The 24,995-nt window shown below is 41.8% G+C and overlaps 1 protein-coding gene across 3 annotated transcripts in view; it reads left to right on the plus strand.

Annotated features, from left to right (window-relative positions):
• Positions 1 to 1,355: 1,355 nt before the first annotated feature.
• Positions 1,356 to 24,995, plus strand: part of FAR2 (fatty acyl-CoA reductase 2) — a 212,465-nt gene continuing 188,825 nt past the window's right edge. For 2 of the 3 annotated variants that reach the window (XM_065523947.2, XM_005570465.5), the window contains exon 1: positions 1,356 to 1,727. The gene's annotated coding sequence lies outside the window, so the exon portion shown is untranslated. The remainder of the gene's footprint in view (positions 1,728 to 24,995) is intronic. The other variant, XM_045364928.3, reaches the window with a different exon arrangement.

Genomic DNA, 24,995 nt, shown 5'->3' on the forward strand with positions numbered 1-24,995 from the left:
TTCGGTACTGAACACCTTGGGAATGTGTTGCTGAACTGCTTTCCAACAAAAGCGTGGTTACAATTTACCTTCCATCTGCTATCTGATAAGTGATTTCTATATGTTTTCACCAGCTTTTGACATTATCATTTCAAGTGCTGTCACACACATTTTGAAGATACATTCAAATTTATTCTTGAGGAGGGAGGGGTAACGCAAAATACTATAAATTTGGTTGTAACTTTTTTTCTGTCTTTTGCATTCAGGCAGTCACCAGAGGAAATTAGTCAGTGTCTTTAGGTTACACTTTGGTTAACACATTTAATTAAACAGCCCAGTAGTAGAGAATTCAAGATGGGTGTTATTAATTTCATGAAATCGCTCCTTAATTCTAACTTTCATAAGTCAAATTTTATTTCTTTAATTGCATGTCGATTGTTATAACGAGGAGAATCAGAACAGCTTATAGGACAATATTTCTTTTTTATTTTCCTTAACACACCATATTTATTTGGAAATTTACCTCCTCCATTGTCCAGGGAATTAGGATGGGCGTTGGCCGTTTTTCAGCACTTCCTGGTTGAGGTCAAGGGCTCCACTCACGTGCCTGTCCATCCCTCTACAAGGCTTGCCTGGCAGCTGCAGTTTTTCCGTTTAAAATTTAACAATGATCAAATCCCCCAAAAAGCTACCAGGCTAAAAAATGAAACATCTTTATTTATCTTTTAAATCCGGAAAAGTGCTGCTGAGCACAGCTGGCTCGCTGCTGTTCCTGCAGCCCCCATCTCTGATCCTTTCTAGTCTCCTACCCACCCCCACCCCACCATAGGCGGGCAGAGCCGGATTTCTGCCCTTCAAACCCCGAGTGTGAGGAAACCTCGCCTGAAGTCCTCGCATCACCCTGCACCCTCACGCCCTTGAGTTTTAAAAAGCCACTGCGTTCGTGGGTCACTGCAGGGCGCCTCCGCAGTGTCTTTAGCAGATACAAGCGCATCCCTCCCACGGGATGTGCAGTGTAGTCAAGCTGAGTAAACTGGGATTTTTGGCTGCCTTTTCCGCTAGGGTGGGTGGGGAAAGGTGTGTCCCCCAAGCGTTCAGTTCAGACTAGAACCTTTGAATCTCTCTCTCTCCTCAGTATCTCCCTCCAGCCCCTACCCCGCCACCTTTCACAGTGTGGGAGTTCTCCCTCCCCACACCAGAGAGGGGCGCCTTTCTAGCTTCCTTGTCCCCTTGCCCACTGATTAAAAAATTGAGAAAAAAACCCACCCCCAAACCCAAAACAAAACAAAAGCCCCAAACAAACAAACAAACAACCCACTCAAACCAGAACCACCCCCCGCCCTCCCCGCAACCACACAAATGCGGGAATCATAGCCAGTGGATCCGCTGGTGCTGAATGAATGGAAGCGCGGGGCGGGCCTGCGCGCGCGGCCGCCCTGCCCACGATGCTGTGTCCCCGCGGCCTGTAGGGCCCTCGCTGGCCCCTCGCCCACCTCCCGCCCCGGGCTGAGGCTGCCGCGGGTTCCGCGCCCAACGCCGAGGCAGCGGCGGCGACGGGTAAGGTCGGAGGGAGGGTGGTTTCCTCCCGCCCCACACCCAGTCTCCGAGCCGGATATATAGAGTGTCACGTTTGGGAGCAGAAAGACCGGAGCTGTTTCCTTGTGGCTGGAGCGCTTCCCGTAGCCTCGGGGAAGGAGCAGGATTTAGAGGACCACTAGTTGAACCCCATCCTCGTGCTGGAGGAACAGGTATTCCAGGGTCCCCAGCCCTGGCGCTCGCAGAGCCCACGCGCTCCGAAGGCAGACCGGACTGGGGGTGGCCCAGGAGGGAGGGCTTGGCTGGGTTCGCAGGGCGGAGCGGTTCCCGGCAGGACCTCCAGGAGGGTGGGTGTGAGGCGGGTGGGAGGGGAGAAGCATTTGCGGAGGCTCTGCTCCCGAAGCTGCCCCCGGCAGCACCCCCGTCGTCACCGGCCGTTTAGGCGCGTTTGGCGTCGGCGGATCCCGCCAAGGTGGGGCGCGCGGGGGTTGCAAAGGGCAGCGAGCCGGGAAGGATCCGGGAAGGTTAATGTGGGGGGCCGCGCCGTGGGGACTGGGGACCGACGGAGAGAGGAGCGAGGCCGGGTCCCGCCCAGGCCTCCTGGGCCCTTGGGGCTATTCCTGGAGAGAGAGCGCAAATGCCGGGGCCACGTGTGAAACGGCAGCGGTCCTAGGTCCCCTCCCGGCGCCCGGGACCGCCAGGGCGCCCAGCCCAGGTCCCCGGAGCAGGTCCTCGCCAGCCCCCAGCCCCACCTCAAGCTGCGCGCGTCCCTACCCTTCCACTTGACCCTTGCCGGGGTCGCGGCTGACGTGTGCTGGGGCGGCTGGTGAGGTCAGGGCGGGATTTGCCCCCGTAGGAAGTTTTAGACACCTTCCTGTGGTCTGGGCATCCTGCGGGTGTACAGGGGAGCAGGTGCCAGAAGACTCCAACTGGAGTAGATGGCTTGCGGGAAGGCTGCTTAACACTCCCAGCAAGTAGAATTACCCGCGGGGCAGTCTCAGTCTATTAAAACAATTCATGCCCAACCTTATCCTAGAAACCAGAGGAAGGCGTCACACCTGCCAGCGGTGGGCACCTTTTCTTCCACGGATGAGTTATGTGGTGTGAGCAACCAAGGTTATCGCTGGATCTGCAAGAGTTTGGCCACTCGTTGAATCATGTAGAGTGCCCCCATTATGTGACGAGCAAGGACAGAGTACGGTCAGAAAAATGACCAGGAAACTCAGGTGGATGGTGCTTTTCTGTTTGCTAGGTCGAGAGAAGTTTGACACTGTGCAAATGGAAATTTGAGAATTACCCCCTTGGTTTCAATTACTCATCTCTCTATATTCCCATTTATATGAACTGGAGATTTGACTGACAGGTGTATTTAGTCCAAAATTTATAAAGCGGTGCAAGGGACTAAATAAAAACTTAAGGCAGCCACGTAAACTGCAAGAGCAGGCGTTTCCGCAGAAGGGATATTTGTGTGTGAGACTTCTAGGAGATGGGCATGAGGTCTTTACCAGGCTGATTCGTGTGTCAATATTCCATCAGTAGTATTTCTCAGGATCCACGTCTTTACAGTACTCTTTTCCTAATTCTGAGGGCAGCTTTTGCACCTGCTGTATTAACAAATTCCTCACTTACTCCTGTTTCTAACATTGGGTTATAATTATCTATAAAATAGATGTAAATCACCATGAGTTGGTAAATCGTACTGCTATTAGAGAAATTAAAGTAAATGAAAATATCCTTTCCTTAAAGGAGGCTAAAATGTGACATCCAATTACAGAGGAAGATGGAGAGGTTGAAAATAAATAAAATGGCTTATATTAGGGTATCACTTTGGGGTTTATAAAGCATATGATCATCTTGACCATCTCACCATCTGCTTTCCTATCTCCTGAAGAAGCATTCTTGAGTGCATTTGTTTCTGGCAACATCTCATCAGCGTTAAGAATTCCTTGATTTTGCATTAATTTCCATGCACTCATGAAAACTTACTTATTCACAAATACAGCTTTGTGAAGGATCATGCATAGTGACCACCAGCATGCTTGTCCGTACCAATATATTCTGACATTGTGGGTTCTGTTGGAACATGTATTACCTTTGAAGAGGGTAACAGACCAATTTGAGAATCTGATGAAAGCTATGGAATATTAAAGACAAATACATACATATTAACACAAAATTTTCCATCTCCTGACAATTTCAGGAGTTCATGGCCTCCTTGATGCCCAACCTCCTATATTCTAGATGTCTGGAGACTCCAGGCAGGGCCAGCTTCATGGAAATGCAAAACTGCAGCTGCACAGGGCCTTGCGCTTGGAAGGGCCCTGCATTTGGTAAGGTTCTGCTATCACTGTCTGCTGGCTTAATAATTTTCAAACAAGAGGCTGTGAATGTTCATTTTGAAGTGTGTCCTACCAATTATATCCTGACCCCAGGCTGACAAACTTGGTCTAAAACTAACCAAATAACAGTGTTGTCTTAACAGCAATCCCACTTTTACGGTAAGTTCTCCAGTATAAACCTGAAATTTATCTGCTGCTCACTTAGGTGCCCTTGGACATGTCATTCAGCCTTCCTATATTTCAGTTTCCTCATTGACAAAATAAAAACAACAGATGACACTTTCTACTTTCTTTATTTTCAAGGTTGTATTATCTCTAAGTAAAAATAGATAATAATTGTAAAAAAAAAGTCTACTGATTTTGAATAGTTCTTTTCTAAAAATTATGCTGTTGTTGAAGGGTTAAACTTTGCCCTCCATTTTTCAGAAGTAGCTTGAGGAAGGTTGGTTAAGTACATTAAAAAGATTGTAGAACTTTTCTGACCCTTATAGTTCGGTGGAAAATAAAACAAAAAGTAGCCAAGTATTCAGTATGTTAAATACTCCTGAAATATTATTTGGACAAAATTGGAATTTTCAACTAAAGGTGCAGAATAACTTTTTGGATACCAAAGGTAGTTACTGAATTAAATTAATGTTTGAGTCTAATTCATCCAAAAATCGAACCGTGAGAAACTGAGCCAATGACTGAAAATTTTTGAGGGGCTAATCCTTTTCGTTTCATTTAATTTAAAAAATCTGTAAGTTCAAAAGTTTGGTCAAGTCATCCTTTAAAATATCCTAGGAAATGCCAAATCAATTTAAAATACACCTGGTCTCTTGCCAAGCACACCTAGTGACCTTTTGTAACTCTGGTGCCTCTTAAAGAGGAACTGAGAAAACAGGTAAGTCCTCTGTCCCCAGACTCCTCCCTTAACTACTCTGTGACCTCAAAACTTATCTTTACTCCAGCTGTCTGTGTTAGCATGACGGCAATACACTCAGAACCACAGAGGAATAAAATAGTGTGAAAGGGAATTGATCAAACTCCTATATTAAGGTCTTCTAATGGGGGCACTAGAACGGATGAATGGAGATTCGTTCTTCGTGCAATTACTCTGTGCAGGTGCATGCAGTGTGCTTTAGGATACAAAGTAACAGGTCCTGTATTCAGTAAACTTATGACATCATTAGCAAGACAAATATGTCAATGTAAGGTATTAATTTAAAATAACAAATAAGTAGTTACAAGGCAACAGAAGATTTGGCACCAAATGAGTGGTACAGAAAATAAGTGCAATGAATTTCCAAGAAGAGAATAAAATAAGCTGAAATGCTGAGGGAAGCATAAAAGGAAAGGCCCTTAGAGATAGCCCTTAAAGTTCTGGTCCTAATAGAGATGAACAAATAAGACTTTTGGGTGCCCAGGGACCTCAGTGGCACTTTGGGGTGGGAGGTGTGCAGAACAGGAATATCTGGATGCAGCTGAAGTTTTATGTAAGGAAAAGGCAGGAGATAACTCTGTAAGAGAAATTCCCTCTGGCTAGCTTCATTCATATAATAAATAATTATTAAGCCCGTTCTGTGACCAGACACTGTGCCGGCTTTTCCACATTTGGTGTTGAACAAAGCAGATGTGTTCCCTATTTTTTTGGAACCTGCAGTCGTTTACAGAATAAGCATGTAGGAATACATTATGGGAAGTAGCATGGAGAAGAACAGAATGCTTTAAGAAAAACATCAAGGGCGCTGACTCCATTTTGGTGTTCTGAGAAGGCTTGCTCTTTGACAAAGAAAGATTTCAGTTGCTATTGGAAAAAAAATCGGGGTTAACGTTACTAAAAAAACCCAAAAAATCAACAAAGAGAAAAAGCAGTCTGGGCACAGGAAATTGCAAATGGGAAGGTCCTAAGAGAAAAAGCTTGCAGCATTCAAGGGACAGAGAGGAGGCAGGCCCTGTGACTGCTGTTAGGTGAGGGCACTGCTGAGAGGCAGGACACCAGTTGGAGAGGGGAGCAGGTGGCTGATCATGCCCAGCTTCACGGTGTTGATAAAGATCTTGAATTTAATTTGAGTGGGTTGCCATTGAAGGCTTTTAAGCCAGAGACTGTTCTAATTTCTATTTTGAGGAACTCTTTATGTAGACAGTAAAGAGAGTGAACTAGAGGGATAAAGGATTGGAGGTAGTAAGACCAGGGAGGACAAGCAGAGGTGAGAGTACTGTCAGGGAGGAGGGAGAGAAGTGCTCAGACTTGAGGTGTGTTTTGAGAGTTGGATTGACACATCTTGGTGATAGATTGGATATGGGAGGTGGGCGAGGCAGAAAGAAGAGTGGGAATGAATTCATTTCATAGATACTGCTAAATGCTTATAATCCAAAACAGTAGGCTCAGATGCATATGATTTAGAGATGCCATAAGAAGAACCGAAAGATAGAACAAAAACTGATTGCCCTGGTTATTACCTCTGGAAAAGTATACTGGCTGCTGGGATAGGGGTGAGAGAAAGGAGGGAGGAGATTTTTGCTTTTCATACTATCCTCTCTACTGTTTGAATGATTTTTACAACCACGCTTGCATTTTATAATTTTTTAAAAAGGTTATCACCATGACAGATATAGCTTCTGTTTTTCTGACTTGAGCACATAGATGGAATATGGTGTAATTTCCTAAAATGAGAAAAATTAGGGAAGAAAGATCTGATCCTCTCCAAAATAATTATTCCAAAACACAATTTATTCCCCTGCTTAAAACCCTGTCATTCCTCTGCCTTGCCTACAGCAGTTTTTCCCAAACTGTAGTGTATGAATTATTATTTTATTGGGTTATTAACAGTTCAGTAAAGGAAGAAAAGTTTCCCTGATGATATAACTTTGAGAAACACTTGATTTAACCTACTTAACCAGTTTTATTGCAAGAATCCTCAGAGCTTTTAATGTCCTAATGCGTGTTAATAATCATCAAGAAAGCAGAGGTCTTAGGCCGGGCGTGGTGGCTCAAGCCTGTAATCCCAGCACTTTGGGAGGCCGAGACGGGTGGATCACGAGGTCAGGAGATAGAGACCATCCTGGCTAACACGTTGAAACCCCGTCTCTACTAAAAAATACAAAAAACTAGCCGGGGGTGGTGGCGGGCGCCTGTAGTTCCCAGCTACTTGTGAGGCTGAGGCAGGAGAATGGTGTGAACCCGGGAGGCGGAGCTTGCAGTGAGCTGAGATCTGGCCACTGCACTCCAGCCTGGGCGACAGAGCAAGACTCCGTCTCAAAAAAAAAAAAAAAAAAAAAAAGAAAGCAGAGGTCTTTTATGCTATATTTCCTAAACTTATTTAACCTTGAAATGCTTTTCCAGCAGAGCATCGAAGAGAGTCAGCATTCAGCATAACACGCTTTGGGAAATGCTGTCCTATATTAATAGATTAAACCTTTTAACATCTACAGTTCTCTATTAACCATAAGCTTCTCTCATCTCTTTAATCCTACTTAGTTGGTGGAAAGCGGGAGACTGGAATTGACTCTGTTAATAGGCATTAAGTTGATGAAAACAATTGTGCCCTGTGGATGATATTCAGAAACAAGATCTGCAGTCTGATTAAAAGCAAAATTGTTTGTTTTTCATTTCTACTTCTTTGGCTAGGCTCTGCAGGACCTCATCAAGGTACATTTTGTCAAGTCTATGTTTAATACATGTGACCTGAGGCATAAACAATGGGTAAGACTCCCCAGGGCCTCTTAGGTCCCAAGGTAGGCCTGGGCCTTATCTGATCCTTGTAAGCCATCCCCTGCAGTGCAATACAGTGTGACTACATAGGGCATCTGTAGGAACATTGATTTTTGAGTCATATATACACTTCCTGGATCCCCATGCATTTGTATGGTGGTAGGCTGGAGGCAGAAATGCAACTTATGGCCAAAGAACAGTGCAGCAGAGCATAATGGAAGAAACAGGGTCACACAGCTATCGACTTCTTCCATGGCTTCATCAGCTCTCTGTTCCAGCCCAGGGGTCAGCAACTATGGCCCGAGGCTGAAATCTGGCCCCTGCCTTTTTGTTTATTCTTTGAACTAAGAATGGTTCTTATATTTTTAAATGGTTGAAAAAAATCAAAAGAATAATATTATGTGACATAGGAAAAATAATAGGAAATTTAACCTATATGAAATTTAACCTTCAGTGTCTATAAAGTTTTATCAGAAATCAGCTCGTGTCATTCATCTAATCATCCCTATTTGCTGTGACTGCTTTAGTGCCCTAACCAGTCAATTATTATGACCTTCAAAGCCTAATATATTTACCTTGTGGTCCTTTACAGAAATGTTTGTTGACCCCTGCTCTAGGCTATGAAACTCATCTGCCATAGGTAATCTTAATTGTTTTGTTTTTCATTTGTTTAATTTATAAGAGGGTAGAAATAAAAGAGTTAAATCGACTTCCTAGTAGGTCCTCAAACATTATTGGCATTCAGGCACAGAAAGAGAAATACTGCATGATCTCATTTTTAGATGGAATCAAAAAATGTTGAACTCATAAATAAAAGTAGAGAGAAGAATGGTGGTTACCAGAAGTTGAAGGCAAAAAGTGGTAGGGGTGCAAGGTGGGGGTGAGATGGGAATGGGGGAGTCGAGGTGGAGGAAAGTTGCTGGTCAAAGGGTTCAAAGTTTCAGTTAGACAGGAGGCATAAGTTTTGAGATCTACTGCAAAGCAGGATGACTATAGTCAATGATAATGTGTATTTCAAAATAACTAAGTAAATTTCAAATGTCTCACCACAAAAATGATAAGTGGTGGCTACTGTATCCTCTAAACGTATGAAATTATAATTTGTAAATTTAAAATAGTATTAATTTTAAAAATGAAACAAACCATTGTTGGCATTGTTGGCCAACAATGCCAGTTTTTGTTGATGGCTAGTGTTGCTAATGCTGCATGCCCATGTAAAGAGCAGAAGACAGTCGCAAAAGTGATCACTTTTAAATTTTATTCAAACATTTGAACTCCTATATACAGGATAGGCACTCAGATAAATAAAACTATGGCTTCCAGAGGTAAGGGGGAAATTAAATCTACTATAACTTAACGATTTTATTTTGTTACCTCTGAGCAGATTGGATTTCCTATGAGTAGTCACCTCTGATTTTTATTTCAATAATGAAGCCAATCTTTTAAATCTTTTTTTATTATTATTAATGCACACTTTTGTATGAAGAGTGGTAGTTTAGGGGTGACAGCCTCAATTCTAGATGACAGAAATACACATTTCTCTGTCCCCACCCTAAACCTACTGAATCAGAATCTTTGGTGTGAGGATCCCCAGGTGTTTCATAAGTAGTTGCCACAGCACAGGGGGAGATTTTGGAATAGCTAGTCCAGGTATTTCCATGGAACATAGAGTCAGAAAATAAGACCCTCGAGGCCTGGTGCTTGGCTCTGTTACTGCTGTCATAAAATATTTTTAGATGAGGATGTGCTGTGGGATCACAGAGTTTGGATTTGGGGTCTCATTGCCAGCCATATTGACTGGGAGATTTCTGTAAGATATCTAACTTTTTAAAGAGGACTGGTTACAGGTGACATCTTCATTCAATAGACATTTTCCCACTTTAATCAACATGTATTAAAGCAAAGGACATTATACATATATATATATATATATATATGTATGTATATAAAACAATGTGACCACACAATGCAATTAAACAATGAAAACTGATTAAACAATGTGGTTAAACAATGAAAAAAAAGTCTTACTATAATTGCCAGACACTAAGAATAACATTTGCTTGTTGATTTAGCTGTATTATTTCAAAGTCCTAGATCATTTTGCATCCTTAACCGCTGCAGTTTTGCAAAAGCATTTTTCAAGCTGCAGTTGATGATATGTATCCCCTATGGCTTTTGGACATCTTGCTTTTAAGGCATTTTAACTTCCCAGGATTCTCCAGAGACAGCCCCAAAACATTGAAGCCCACACCTGAAGGGAGGAAGAGAAAGCAAACACTCCTCCCTGTGAATTTGTGTAGAAAAGACAAAAATATGGCTTCTCCAACCCACTTACTCATCCTTCCACCTTAGCTGGGAAGTTGTTGGATCAGTAGAATTTGCTGATGAATAACAGGATGACCACAGGAGGTAAGAATATTATTTCCTGTGTCAAGAAATGAGAAAAAGTCATTGTGAAAACACCCCACATTTTAGATCATTTTTAAAAAAATGGTTCACTATTTATTACAGGTCATTGAAAGGGCACATTCCACAGAAGTGAGCAAATGTCCCAGGTATCCTTGAAAGCAAGATCCTTGGAAATTAGGATGGCAATTAAGTTATGTGTCTGGTCCCAACATATTTGAAATCACTTAAGCACTTCCAGCAGAATTAGATTCACCAGTGCACAGTATTGTCAAGAAACCAAAAGAATCTGCCAAGCTAAACTGAGTAAAAGAAACTGTAACAATTCAATGTTTGTGCATGTATTAAAGATTTTTGCTTATTATTTTCAATAAAGTATATGTAATACTGCAAGTTGTATGGATAGAAGTAACATAGGTTTAGCATCTTAAAGATGGATGGTATTCAGTTAATGAAATCATAGAGAAATTTGCCTAAAACTTAAGAGAAACTGTTTACTTAAAATAATATTGTTCCTGATAGATATTAATTAATAAGTAAATATTAATAAAAGCAACTTTATGTCAGTAAATAGTAATAAGTAAAAATATTAATAAAGCCAACTTTGTGTTTCTCTTTATATTTCACTGTAACTATTGTCTCATTTTGAATTGAATCTTATTTCACCTGTGTTTTGTTTACACAATACCTTCAAGACATATCTCCCCTGAAGCTAAGCACATGATCTAAAAGGTGGACACTTGTTCTTTAACCAAAGAGCTTTCTGGGGATTGAGATCCACTTACCAAACTATTCTCAAAGCTGCAGGAATCTCTGATGGCTTGAAAGAATTGATTTCCCTCATCCAAATGAGCAGTTTGCTTCTTTCTCAGCAACTTGTACTTGCCATAACTCTCTTCTTAGCAGAAGTGTGACATTGCCTCTTCCTTGTTTTCCTTCTACTATTTTGGTGCAGTTTTGCCGGAGGCAATGGTTATGCAAGTGCTGCTGAGTATGTTCCTGATCACAGGATGACACTTAGGTAAATTTAGGTCTCAGTTTCTTTTAGGACAGAACAAACTTTTCCCAAATTAGACTTCCTTGAACTCCTATACATACTATATGTTGGCACATATCACACCATCTTGTCTACAGTACATAGCAGTGAGTGTAAATAGCTTTGTCTTAACTAAGTATATTCACACTGGAAATTGTAGAATGTTCAAGTACCATATCTATATTTGGTTCAACTCTCTTACAGAAAAGAAAAGCCAGTTCCGAAGACATTAAGTGGCTTGTCACACATCTATTTAGCGGGTGCATCAAGGCTAGTATCCACATCTTATGAGTGCAATTCCCATAACCATTCCATTCCATTCATTCATTTATTCATTCGTATGATTTACTGAGTACCTACTCTGAGCCAGGCAGGATGTTTAGCTTTGCAAATAGAATGCAAAACAAGTTATAGTACCAGTCCTCAAATTTTAGTACCCCCTACTCTTTGAGCAATATTTGGCCAGTTGCAACTTGGAGTTTGTGCAATTTTTCAGTAATGATATCCAGTGTGTCAATATGCAATGCTCATACATCTTTATTTTCCCTTCTTCTGTCTCCTAACCAGTCCCAGTCAGCGACTTGACTTCCCATAGCACCAAGCACTTAACACCAATAAGAGTAAGATGGGAGGCTGGGCGCGGTGGCTCATGCCTGTAATCCCAGCACTTCGGGAGAATGAGGAGATCGAGACCATCCAGGCTAACATGGTGAAACCCCATCTCTACTAAAAATACAAAAAATTAACTGGGCGTGTTGGCAGGCGCCTGTAGTCCCAGCCACTCAGGAGGCTGAGGCAGGAAAATGGTGTGAACCCGGGAGGCAGAGCTTACAGTGAGCCAAGATTGTGCCACTGCACTCCAGCCTGGGCGACAGTGTGAGACTCTATCTACCCCCCCCCCCAAAAAAAAAGCGTATGATGGGAAATTAAGTTGAAATGAAATATTAAAAATTCCATAGGGAAGATCATGAAAATTCTTCCCAAGAAAACAATGTTCTTGATTCACTACTGCAAGGCTTGGGAGTTAGTTAGCTTGTGTGTCTCTCCTCTTGTTTACTCACTGTGTCACCAGGTCCTCTCTTTCCTCAAACTGGCTGAGCTCTAGCTTGCATCCTCTAGCTTTCCTTTCCTTTCTGTATCTAAAGATAGACACAAACTCTTGGTGTTTTAAGTACTTAAGTGCTAATCCTTGTGGGGAAAGTGAGAGGGGAAGAGCAAAAATAACCGATGTGAAGAAGTTAAGAAGTTTCCAGAATGATACCGTTGAGTCTTGGCATAGGATCAGTAGTTAGTTGCCTACTTCCTCTAAGATAAGTGGAAAAACCCCATTATCTTCAGCTATCTGTCTTTATTTCTGGAGGCAAGATCAAAAATCAACCATCTGCCCTATAAGTCCTTACTTATTCTCCTGAACTAGATGAGTATGGGCATTGTCTGATGAGAGGATTTCTAGCTTTCGTCAGATTCTCACAGAATTCATGAGCAGAACAACGTGGGGGAACCACTGCTTTAGGAGCCATTAAGTGGACCATTTTAGTTCCTTGAAGTTCTCTAGACTCTGGCCGCTGTCAGGTCAGGAAAGATGCCTTCTGAAGATTCCTTACAGGGACTGTACAGCTGTTTGAGATACATAGGATTTTATATTCCATCTTCAGTGAGTATTACATTGTTCCAAAACAGAGAAAGGATTACGTTATTCCCCTGCATAACACCTTCCGTGGCTGCCCATTCCCTACAGTAGCCTTGCCAAGTGTGTGAGATGCTAATTGAGGTAGACTGTGGGAGGTGGGTGTTTCCAGTGCAGAAGAACCCTTGATATCACCTTCACTTACTGCTATATGGCTGTGTATCCAAAGGCAAGTTACTTAACTTCCTGCTATATGGCTGTTTTCAAAGGCAAGTTACTTAACCTTTCAGTCTTCCCAATGTATTCATTTGCTAGGGCTGCTGTAACAAAGTACTGCAAACTGGGCAGCTTAACCAAAAGAAGTGTATTGTGTCACAGTTTTGGAGGCTAGATGTCTGAGATCAAGGTGTCAGCAGGGATGGCTTCTGAGGGCTGTGAGGGAAGTATCTGTTCCAGACCTCTCTTTCTTTGCTAATAGTTGGCTGCCTTCTCCTTGTGTCTCACATCTTCTTTCTATGCATATATCTGTCTTTTTTTTTTTTTTTTTTTTTTGAGACGGAGTCTCGCTCTGTCGCCCAGGCTGGAGTGCAGTGGCCAGATCTCAGCTCACTGCAAGCTCCGCCTCCCGGGTTCCCGCCATTCTCCTGCCTCAGCCTCCCGAGTAGCTGGGATCACAGGCGCCGCCACCTCGCCCGGCTAATTTTTTGTGTTTTTAGTAGAGACGGGGTTTCGCCGTGTTAGCCAGGATGGTCTCGATCTCCTGACCTTGTGATCCGCCCGTCTCGGCCTCCCAAAGTGCTGGGATTACAGGCTTGAGCCACCGCGCCCGGCCATATCTGTCTTTTTATAAAGACATCCATTATATTGGATTAGGGACTCCCCCCACTCCAGTATGACCTCATCTTAATTAATTGTATTTGCAGTGATCATGTTTCCAAATAAGGTCACATTCTAAGGCACTGAGGTTTAGGACTTCGACATATAAAACGATTCAATCCATAACACTCAGGAAATTATTACTTGACTCCTTATTATCACAATGGAAAATGAGATGAAACTATCTATAAACCACTTTCTGTGTACTAAGAAAAAGTACATATATTTTTAGTATGGATTAATAGTGAACATAAGTAATGACTACTGACTTCACCAAGAGTTTCTTCTCCACATTATCTTTATTATTTTTTATTAGGTATAACATCCATGTAGAAAAGTGAATATATCATAAATGCATATAACACACACACACACCTCCCAGATTCTGTATTCCAAGTTAAAAAAGAAAAAGAGAAAAACATTTATCAGCATCCTATAAGCTCCCGTCATACTCCTGGGCAGTCCCTAGTGCCTCCCAGATTAACCACTGTCTTGACATCTAAGTCACAGATTAGCTAAGTTCAAACATAGATTAGCTTTACCAGTTTTTGGAGTTTGTATAAATGAAATTATACAGTAATACTTTTTTATGTCTGGCTTCTTTACTCAATATTATGGTTATGAGATCCTTCCAAATTATTGTGTGTATTTGTAGATTATTCATTCACATTGCTGTATAGTACTCCATACTGTGAATATGCCATACTTTATCCATTCTGTTGATGAAAACTTTAGTAGTTTCCATTGTGAGTTTCTTATGACTAGAGCTGCTATGAGCACTCTTGAGAATGTCTTTTGTTAAACACACATACACATTTCTTTGGGATATACTTAGGTGTGAAATTGCTTTATTCAAAGAGCTTTAATAAATCTGCCAAAGCGTTTTCCAAAGTGATTGATCAAGTAATACTCCCAGCAGTGGCAGTCAAGAATTTCCCTTGTTCCACATTCTTGTCAACACTTTTTATTTTCTGTCATTTTCATTTTAACCATTTGAGTGGAAAAGTAGTTGTGAGGCATGGTGGTTTTATTTGTATTTCTCTGGTAAGTAAAAAGATTGAGCACCTTTCCATATATTTATTGGCCACTTGGATATCTTCTCTTGTGATGTCCCCAAGTCTTTGCTCATTTGTCTATTGGGTTATCTTTTTTCATAGTAATTTGTGGGTATACATTATATATTCTGGGTACAATTCCTTTGTTGGATATGCACTTTGTCAATGTCTTCTCCCAGTCTATACCTGGCCTTTTTACTCTTTTAATGAACACAAATTCTTAATCTTAATAGAGTTCAATTTATTAGTATTGTTTTTCATAGTATTTTTTGCCTACTCATGAATCAAGATGTTCTTTTCTAAAAAATGTGTTGTTTTGCCTTTTACACTAAAAGATATACTATCCATCTGAAATTAACTTTTTGTATGATGTGAGAAATAAAATACATATTTTTCCATGTGGATATTCCATTGCCTCAAAATTAGTCATTAGAATTCTGCATATCATTTTAAATCACAGGGACATAGTAGCAGTCTGGATACCTCAGAACGAACACATTTAAGGATAAAGTCATTTAAAACATATCTCACTATAATGACTTCTGCAGCCCATTTTGACTATGAATAGCCTAGGATGTTCAGTGTTAAGGTCAAATGCTCATTTAATCTGCTTGCAGGAACCTAATTTCTGGTCTAATAGATTAAGTAAAATAAAACAAATAAATGCATCCTCTTGGAAATAGATCACTCTAAAAAATCAAAGTATTAAATTTAAAATTAATTTGGATCCTCGATGTAAGGGTTATTGGTGAAAAATGTAGTAGTGTGAAAAGGTCTTGACCAAACATTTGAGGAGAAATAATCAAAAGGCTTATCTTTTATTATTAAGGAAGGCAAATGAAGGGCCCACTTGTCTTCATTACACTTACACATTTAATGTCTCATTGGTTCCCCCAACTCCCATCAAAATGGAAGACGTGGAATAAGGAGAGGTTGAAGGCAGAAAGATTAGCTAGGTGGCCATTCATTCTTTCATGCATTCATTCAACAAGAATTTATTCAATGATTATTCTACCAAGTATTGTATGAAATTCTGTGAATATTAAGAAGACTAAAACACAGTCATTGCCCCCAAGGCATTTGCAATCCAGTGGAGAAAACAGACAACCAAGTAGTCACTTACATAAATGTGACAATGGATAAAGGCTCTGAGAGTTTGGCAGATAAGACATTCAACTTAGCCCAGAGTGAGGGGAGGCCTGGGAACCCCTTCTCAAAGTCTGAGGTTTGCCCACTGAAGGGTAGGACAGGATGAGGGATAAATGGAGGACATAGCCTCTAGAGCTAGTCTACAAGATGTGTGACCTTGGGCAAATCACTTTATTTCTCTGTGCCTTAGTTTTCTATTTGTTAAATGGGGTTTATAATAGTAATCACCATAGAATTGTTCTGCTAATTCATTCTTCCGTTAGAAGAGTGACTGGCACTGAGTATGTGTTTAGTGAGTCAAGGTATTGTCATATGTGAGAGTTACAGCATTACAATTGGTCCCAAAGTTCTGGAGAAGCAAAGAGGTATTATCTACAGCATTTGTCCAATGTGACAACTGTAGTCGACAGAGAAGAGCATGGACCAGAACCCAGGAGTTCAGACTGTTGTCCTGATTGTGCTCTATATCTACATCAGATAAATGGCTAGATTATCTCTAAAGTTCCTTTCCACTCTCATGTCCTATGATTCTGCAGCTCCTGCTGAGATAGACTTAATAAATATGATTTGAATTCTGGTGGTAGAGAAATAAAGAAAGAAATCAAAATCCATTCTGAGATTTCCAGCTGAGTAACTGAGTGAGCAGTGACATCATTTCAAAAGAAACAGGCAAGTCAAGAAGAGATCGGTATATGGAGACTGGGAATCATATAGCACAGATTTGTGGATAGAATTTTTAGGTTGGAAGAAACTATTTCCATCATTTTAATTCAGTGTGGTAGAGAGGCAGATATTTCCATAGTTAGTCACGACCACAGAAACAGGAGCCCTATTGCCTAGATTAGGGTTTGTCACTTACTAGCAAGTTACTTAAATGTTCTGCATCTGGCTTTCTTCATCTGTAAAATGCAGGTGAAATGCAGATTGAACCATGCACAATTGCCCTTTGTAAGTCAAAATGGTTGAGTGTTGGGAATTTCATATGGTTCGACCTAATAATAGATATGCTCTAAGGGGCTGTACTGAGAAGTAAGTGAGTTCATGTGTGTTATCTGCTTAGGCCAGAGCTCAACACATAATACAGTACTATGGAAGTGTTTCCCTTATTATTAAGGCCATTTAGTTTTTTCAAAATCGATTGCACCAAGGTTCATTTAGGAAGAACAATCAGGAATTGCATAGTATGCCTATTTAGGTCTCTTTTCCATTTTTCACGTAGGCAGGCACGAGGCCTTGATGAGGCAGTTAGTCCCTAGGAATACAGCTGGGTTTACTTTTGCCAACATGGCTGCTGCCATTTTGCTCATTTCTCATGCCTCCATCTAGACAGGCATTGGCTTCTGCTCCAAAAGGAAATTTAGCATCAAAGTTCTTGGATGAGCTAGCTTCCTCTCCCTGTTCTTTTGTCCTCCACTCTCACTCCCTCCTCAGCCCAACTCTTGGTACCAGCAGGCCTAGTTTCCATCTCCCTCAGTGTGATATTGGTGACATACTGGTCATCCAACATCTGAAGGCCCTTGGTATTCTGGACACCCTGTCTGGCCCTGCAAAGGGGGGAAAAGGAGAAGGGCATATCTAAGGCTAAGAAGAGAGAAGAACGGAGGGGAGAGTGAAGGGGGCTCCAGCTCTGAGCCATGAACTGAGGAGTAGGACAGACACAGAGGCTACTGAGGAACCCTGTTCTAGTTTCATGACTTTGATAAGTCTTAGTCTGTCTATGTGATGAGTCTCCAATTGTGCATGAACCAAGATGCAGAGATACGTTAAAGAAGCAGGAAAAACAAAACAAAACTAAAAATGTGTCTTTCCTGTGTCTTTTAAATCATAGGGACACAGTAGCAATCTGGACACCCTAGCAGTAAAAGCAGTATGAGTAGAGTTCCTTACAGAACTGTTTACTTGCTGTTGCCTGGTGTCATATACAGATTAACGATGACTCATACTGTTGGTTTATAATATATGTTCCAGTTTGTGAATTGTCTGTTCACTTCCTTTTTTTTGTTTGTTTTTTGTTTTTGTTTTTTTGAAGCACAAAAGTTCTTACTATTAATGTAGGTAAAATTACTGAATATTTTCTCTTTGTTTTCAGATATTTGTATCTTGCTTAAGGAGATTATTCCCTAGCTGCGTCACGTTTTAAGTAATTAGTTTGTAAACCTCTCCTACGTTAGGCTCTGGTTTCAAGTTTGCACCCATTCAAGTTTGCAATGGTTTATTTCCTCTTGTTGGTGTCACCCTAGTGATACATTTTACACAAAGGAAGGAAATACTCTAAGGATGAAATTCAGAATAACAAATTATGGCTGATTAAAATCACCCTTACTAATTACTGAATGTTTCACAAGTGCAAGACACTTGACAAAAACTCTGTTGCATCAATCCCAGGGATCACAGATGAGGAAAATTAGGCCCACAAAGTTTAAAATATAATCATTAAGCAAGCAATCAACATAAAAATATAGTTATTATTGAAAGCATAATTTCAGTTAGGGGAGAGTTCCAACTCGAAAATCTCCTTTGAGAGCTAACCTAAAGAATGCTTGGGGTATTGAAATATTCCCATTTTGTTTGAATGTAGTAGACACGTTTATACTAAAAGTAGCAACATATTTGCCTGAAAATCAATGAAAAATGATTCTACCTTCTTTTTCGATGATCAAATTTTTTAAGAACAGAGTGTCTTTATTATCAAGGACAGTTTGGAAAAAGTTGTACCAAATAGGTAAACATTTGAAGCCTTGAAGAGGAAATTAGCTGTTGAGGTTAGAGTTTCCTTGCAAATTCAATGCATTTAAGTTCACAGAGTTATAATATTCTAATACATGATAATTAAGAAAAAAATTGTAGAACAGAGTTATCAGGTGTACAAATGTCCTAGATGTTGTTGTATAGGAAAAACAGGAAGCAAATGAACACCTGGTAAAAAGCTTTCTCCTGTCCTATAGCATGTAGAAGACGTAAATTTCTTTCATCAAAATTTCAGTCTTTGCTCTGTCACTAACAATGGCCTTAGCCAAATCACTACTTGTCTCTGATCCTCAGTTTCCCTTCTGTGAATAACAACATCTACACTATTTACCTCCCAAGGTTTTTGTGAGAAGGTACTGAAATGTGTGCATGAAATGCTTTGAGAATTGTTAATATAAAGTCTAAGATGTAAATTATAAGAGTTGCTGATGTATTAATAGTAAATGGTATTGACAGTATCTAAGACTGATAAGATCTTTTGTGTGTGTGTGTACAGACTTTAATATCTATATACATAATTTTACACATGATAATAGTAATTTTCATTTAAATTACATTTAACACTCCTTGGAGGACTTATTATATCCATTATTTTATGTAAGTTCCTGATTAACCTTGTGAGGTGGACGAAGTGTTGTCTTATCTTTCCATGTTGATAATGCTGATCTCTACTTTCTAACTAAAAGGAAAGCCTCTCTTCTTTGGCAATTTCCGTAGCTTCTGTCAGTCCTTATTGCTGTTACTTGTCACCTCCAGATTATTCCCTGATATTTATCAAATATGTGGCTCACATATGTCCTCTCCTCTCCTACTTCTGAGAGTATTCTTAACTTCAAAGTCCATGTGGGTGAACATTCAGCACTCTGATGCCTTGACCTCACACTTTCATCAGTTTTCATTTTAAGCACTAAAACACCCAATTTTTAGAAACCTACTTCCAAGGCAAGTCCTTGGGCTTTGACATTGCTCCAGACAGCTATATCTGAAATCTCTAAATCTGACAGTTCACTCTTGGACAGTGACCTTCTTTACCTCCAGCTCTCTTAGTTTCTTTCTCCCCCTATAGCTATGGTTCCAGTTCAGCAAGACTTTTATTCTTTAGACTCCCCACCATCCCTGCCCCAATACACATACACATGCGCACTTTCTCATAGTCCATGAGCTTCCTCCGGATCTTACTTCCTTCTCTGTGTAGCCTAGGTCAATTACTTTAAGAGTACACTTGCCAACTGCTTCTATTTCTACACTTTTCATTTGTCACTCCCAATTTGGATCTTGCCAATAATCGTTTTTCCCTGCTCCAACCACCAGCAGTCAGGTGTTGCTGGAGAAAAACCAGGTAAGTATTTGTATGAAATGGAGATGGTACAAATCCATGGCTGTCCCCATTGGATACTCTGTTGCTTTCAGCTTCTTTGCTGGTTTCTGGTGTGTTTGCTATTCTATCTGAAGGAGTTGTTATAAATATTTACCCCTTTCCAGGAGCTTTTTCCTTTACTTGCAACTTTTTAAATAACAATATATGATCTTGCCTCACAGTCCACAGAGAAAAGAAAAATAACCAAACATCTGTCTCCGGTTCTGCTCCAACCTATCTCTTTTCCTTCTTTTTAGAGGATGACATGACATTTCCCTGTTCAAGTCTGACCTATTTTTTTCTTCAAATTTTATTCCCTCTGAACTTCTCCAGAGGCTTACTTCCACTTATTTTCGTTTTCTCCTTTTCTGTCTCTCAGAGCACGTAAATGCTCAAACATTTCATTTCACTAACAAATAAATGAGCATCCCACACACACCCTTATTTTTACATTCTTCTATTCTTCAACTGTTACATCTTTATCCTATATCACTTTTCCTTTTGTGATTGAATGTCACCCAGAAGTACTTTACATTAGCTCTTCTGATTAAGTAATGCATCCATGGAGTTGTCATGTAACTACTACAATTGAACAACAGTTCATGAATTATCCTGACAATATGGTGCTTTATTTAGTCACTTCTATGTTGACATTTTGCCTTATTCAATAAGGAAGTTTACTTTAGATGAATATATGTCTGTAACTTGCAGCTTTGACCAACGACTAGAGAGAGTATCAAAGCACTAACTGTTACACCTCGTGTAAGAAACAAGAACTTTAAGGATAGTGATGGGAATTGTGGGAAAAAATTCCTCATTACCAGTTACTAATGTGACATTCTTGGAGAGATGGTGCATGCCAAATAAACAGTGTAGTGAAAATAAATATGCATACCCTCATAGATGAAACGCAAATAGTTTCTTTACACAGAATTCCAGAAAGTAGCAGAGGGTGGGATCTTGATAATGTGTCAGTCAAGAGTAAACACAGATGCCAGGAAAGTCTTTCCTGCACAGTTAGTTTATCCTGCTTGAAACCAGAGGACAGCTGGGAGTTGCTGAACTTTGGTTCTTGCTCCATAAAAGGGAAGCCTGCAATTAGATGAACCCTTGCCTCTGCTGACAGAAATTGCTAAGATTTATGATACTGTGAGGGTATGTGGGGGACCTTATATTGTTAGCAAGTGTCAAATTACCCTGATGACATTTCTGGTCAGCTCATTTCCGGGGACGGAGAGCAGTGTGCTTACTGACAGACTAGGCCCTGCGAGGCATCCTGATTTGGTGCATGTTCAGATGTTTCAAAAGCTCATTTCTGAAGAACAGGCTCAGAAAGAAATGAACAAAAAGTAATTCAAACTACCAATAATCATAATCTAGAATTCATCTTGTGTCCAGAATTGGTTCCTTCCAGTGGGTTCCTTGGTCTTGCTGACTTCAAGAATGAAGTTGCGGACCTTTGTGGTGAGTGTTACAGCTCTTAAAGATGGTGTGTCCGGAGTTTATTCCTTCAGATGTGTCCAGAGTTTCTCCCTTTTGGTGGGTTCGTGGTCTCGCTGACTTCAAGAAGGAAGCTGTGGACCTTCGCCATGAGTGTTACAGCTCTTAAAGGTGGTGTGGACCCAAAGACTGAGCAGCAGCAAGATTTATTGTGAAGAGCAAAAGAACAAGGCTTTCACAGCGCGGAAGGGTACCTGAGCAGGTTGCAGCTGCTGGCTGGGGTGGCCAGCTTTTATTCCCTTATTTTTCGCCTCCCATGTCCTGCTGATTGGTCCCTTTTACAGAGTGTTAATTGGTCCATTTTACAGAGTGCTGATTGGTCCATTTTACAGAGTGCTGATTGATGTGTTTACAATATTTCATCTAGACACAGAGTGCTGATTGGTGCATTTTTACACAGTGCTGATTAGTGCATTTACAATCCTTTAGCTAGACACAGAGTGCTGATTGGTGCATTTTTAGAGTGTGCTGATTGGTGCATTTACAATCCTTTAGACAGTGCTGATTGGTGTGGTTTTACAGAGTGCTGATTGGTACATTTACAATCCTCTAGCTAGACAGAAAAGTTCTCCAAGTCCCCACTCCACCCAGGAAGTCCAGCTGGCTTCACCTCTCAATCCCCTCTCTAAACAGGACACCCCAACTGCTGTTGGGAATTGGGCGATGACTATTCTAGCTACTTCCTGCTGGGCAGGGGCAAAGAAGGGGCCCTGCAGTTGTAGTGTCCTCCAGAGATGAACTCTTTAGGCCAGTGAAAGGGCCAGCGGGTCGGTTCAGGGGTCCTTGGTAGAAGTTTTTAGTTGAGCTCATTTGGGATTTCATTTGTAAGACCATCTGTAGCTTGATGGCCTTGATCCTAGAGGAAACAAATTTGACAAGGAGGTTAAAAATACAGGGCCCGAAGGCGAGTAATAGCAAGATGGCTGTCATGGGACCTAGAAAGGGGAGAAGGCATGTTGACCAACTCCAGAGGTTGGTGTAAGAGTTTGAAAGGCACTGTCTGATTTCAGAAGCCTTTTCCTGTAAATGCTGGGCAGCATCTCGTACTATCCCTGATTGGTTAGTGTAAAAACAACACTCTTCCCCTAAGAAGGTGCAGAGTCCTCCTTTCTCAACAGTGAGGAGGTCTAGGCCTTGGTGGTTTTGGAGAGTCACTGCTACCAAAGAGTCTATTTGGAATTGTAGAGTAAGGATAGATTTCGTTATTCCTTGCAAACTGCCTGAGAAATCCTTTGAGAGTGTGTGGTAGTAGGACAATGAAGTAGATATACCTGCTATTCTGGTTTCTGCAGCAGTGGCCATTCCTAACCCTATAAGTAGGTGTATTAGTTGTATGGCTCTGCGCTGACGGACTTGAGCTTTGAGGGACACAGATAGGGCATGATTTCCATAAGATTAGAAGTTAGGATAATACTAGTCATACTGTTAACTTTTCTTAGCAAGCTTTACTTTTGTTAAAAACCTTGTAAGTTTGGGATTTCAATTATTCTTTGCTATTAATAAGACCTCATTCAGCCCATATTAACTTAGAATTGGTATAGATGGCTCCTTCCTGATTCTGTAAGTGCTTTAAGGTTTGACTGAGTGCAAACAGCTCACACATTGAGCAGACCAATTATTAGGCAATTTTCCTAACTCTACTTCTACAAGAATTTCCTTATCATTTGCTGACTACCCATTGTATCTTTTTCCTTAATCCCCTGGGAGGAAACATCTCCTGTCCTGATGGGAGTTCCTCCTTGGTCTGGTCAGACCTTTGTATGGTAATTAATTAAGATTTAGATGCCCTGTTAGGAAACCTGTTGGGTTAAGGATTTTTGATAGGAAGGCTACCGGTTGTCAGTGGCCTCAGTGCTTTTGGGCTCTGCCCTTGTTTACACTGACAACAAGGTGGTATTGGAGTGTTATAGGGTCATGGAGAAGACCTTCAATTATCAATTATAGATTTTAAATTTACCCTGGCTTTTAAAGGAATAGGATACACTGTTTTATCTTTACTACTTCCATCTCTCTTTCTCTTTAACTTCTTCTTTGTCTCTCTCTTTCTGACTCCCTCTTTGTTGTCTCTTCCTTTCTCTCTTTGACTTTCTGTCTCTCTCTTTCTCTGACTTCCACTTTGTCTCTGTCTCTTCCTCTCTCTCTCTCTGTCTCTGACTTTCTCTCTCTTTGACTCCTTGTCTCTTCCTCTCTCTTTCCTTCTCACTTGGACTTCCTGTCTCTTTCTTTCTCTCTTACTTCCTCTTTGTCTCTGTCTCTTCTTCTCTCTCTCTCTCTCTGACTTTCTGTCTCTTTCTCTCTTTCCTTTCTGCTGGTCTTTCCCTGCCTCTGCTAGCCGCTTATGCTGCTGTTCTCCCCTCTCCTTCCTCTTTTTGATGGTTTCGACAGTGTAAGACTGCCACCTCCTTGGGTTTTTGCACTGCATGCAATAACTCCATGATTTCCTTGTGATATTTAATGGGGGTTCCCCCAGAGGTTAGGTACTCCCTTTCTTTCCATATTGCAGTATGGGCATGTAGGATTAGATAAGCATGCTTACTATCTGTAGCAAAGTCTCCCAATTACAACTGAGGAAGGGGGAGAAATATCTGGTTACAGGCTGTCCCAGGGTTCCTCTAATGGTAATGGACCTTGAGGACAGCTGTCTGGGACAGGAGATTAACAGTGAGAAAGCTGTGCCAGTGTCCAGGAGGAAGTCAATTTCCTGAACCTCAATGGTTATACGTACCTGGGGCTCAGTGAGGGTGATGACATGAGCTGGTGCTTGCCCCAGGCACCCTCAGTCCTGTTGTTGGATCACCTGGCTGGGGCTTCTGGGCCAGAGAACCTTTGTCCTCTGGGGCGGTGTGCCTTCCAGTGATTGCCTTGGCATAGTGGACATGGGCGAGGGGGCAGCTTGTTTCTCATAGGACAATCTTTTTTAAAGTGTCCTTGCATGAGGAACGCCTCTGCCCGGCTACCGTCCCATCTACGATGTGAGGAGCGCCTCTGCCTGGCTGCCCCACTGTCTGGGAAGTGAGGGGCGCCTCTGCCTGGCTGCCCCACTGTCTGGGAAGTGAGGAGCGCCTTTGCCCAGTTGCCCACTCTCTGGGAAGTGAGGAGCGCCTCTGCCTGGTTTCTGCCCTATCTGGGAAGTGAGGAGAGTCTCTGTCCAGCTGCCCACCATCTGGCAAGTGAGGAATGCCTCTGTCTGGCTGCCACTCCGTCTGGGATGTGAGGAGTGCCTCTGTCTGGCCACCACCCTGACTGGGAAGTGAGGAGCACCTCTGCCCAGCTGCCTTCCCGTCTGCAAGTGAAGAGCACCACTGCCTGGCCACCCGACCATCTGGGAAGTGAGGAGCACCTCTGCCCGGCTCCCTACCATCTGGGAAGTGAGGAGCACCTCTGCCTGGCTGCTAACCATCTGGGAAGTGATGAGGGCCTCTGCCCAACTGCCACCCTGTCTGGAATATGAGGAGCTCCTCAGCCCAGCTGTCCGCCGTCCAGGAAGTGAGGAGTGCTTCTGCACAGCTTCCCACTGTCTGGGAAGTGAGGAGCACCTCTGCCCGGCCGCCACCCCATCTGGGAAGTGAGGAGCACCTCCGCCTGGTGGCCACCCCATCTGGGAAGTGAGGAGCACTTCCGCCTGGCGGCCACGCCCTGGGAAGTGAGGAGCCCCTCCGCCTGGCCGCCACCCCATCTGGGAAGTGAGGAGCC

Source organism: Macaca fascicularis, chromosome 11 (assembly GCF_037993035.2).
Source record: "Macaca fascicularis isolate 582-1 chromosome 11, T2T-MFA8v1.1".
Lineage (NCBI taxonomy): Eukaryota > Metazoa > Chordata > Mammalia > Primates > Cercopithecidae > Macaca > Macaca fascicularis.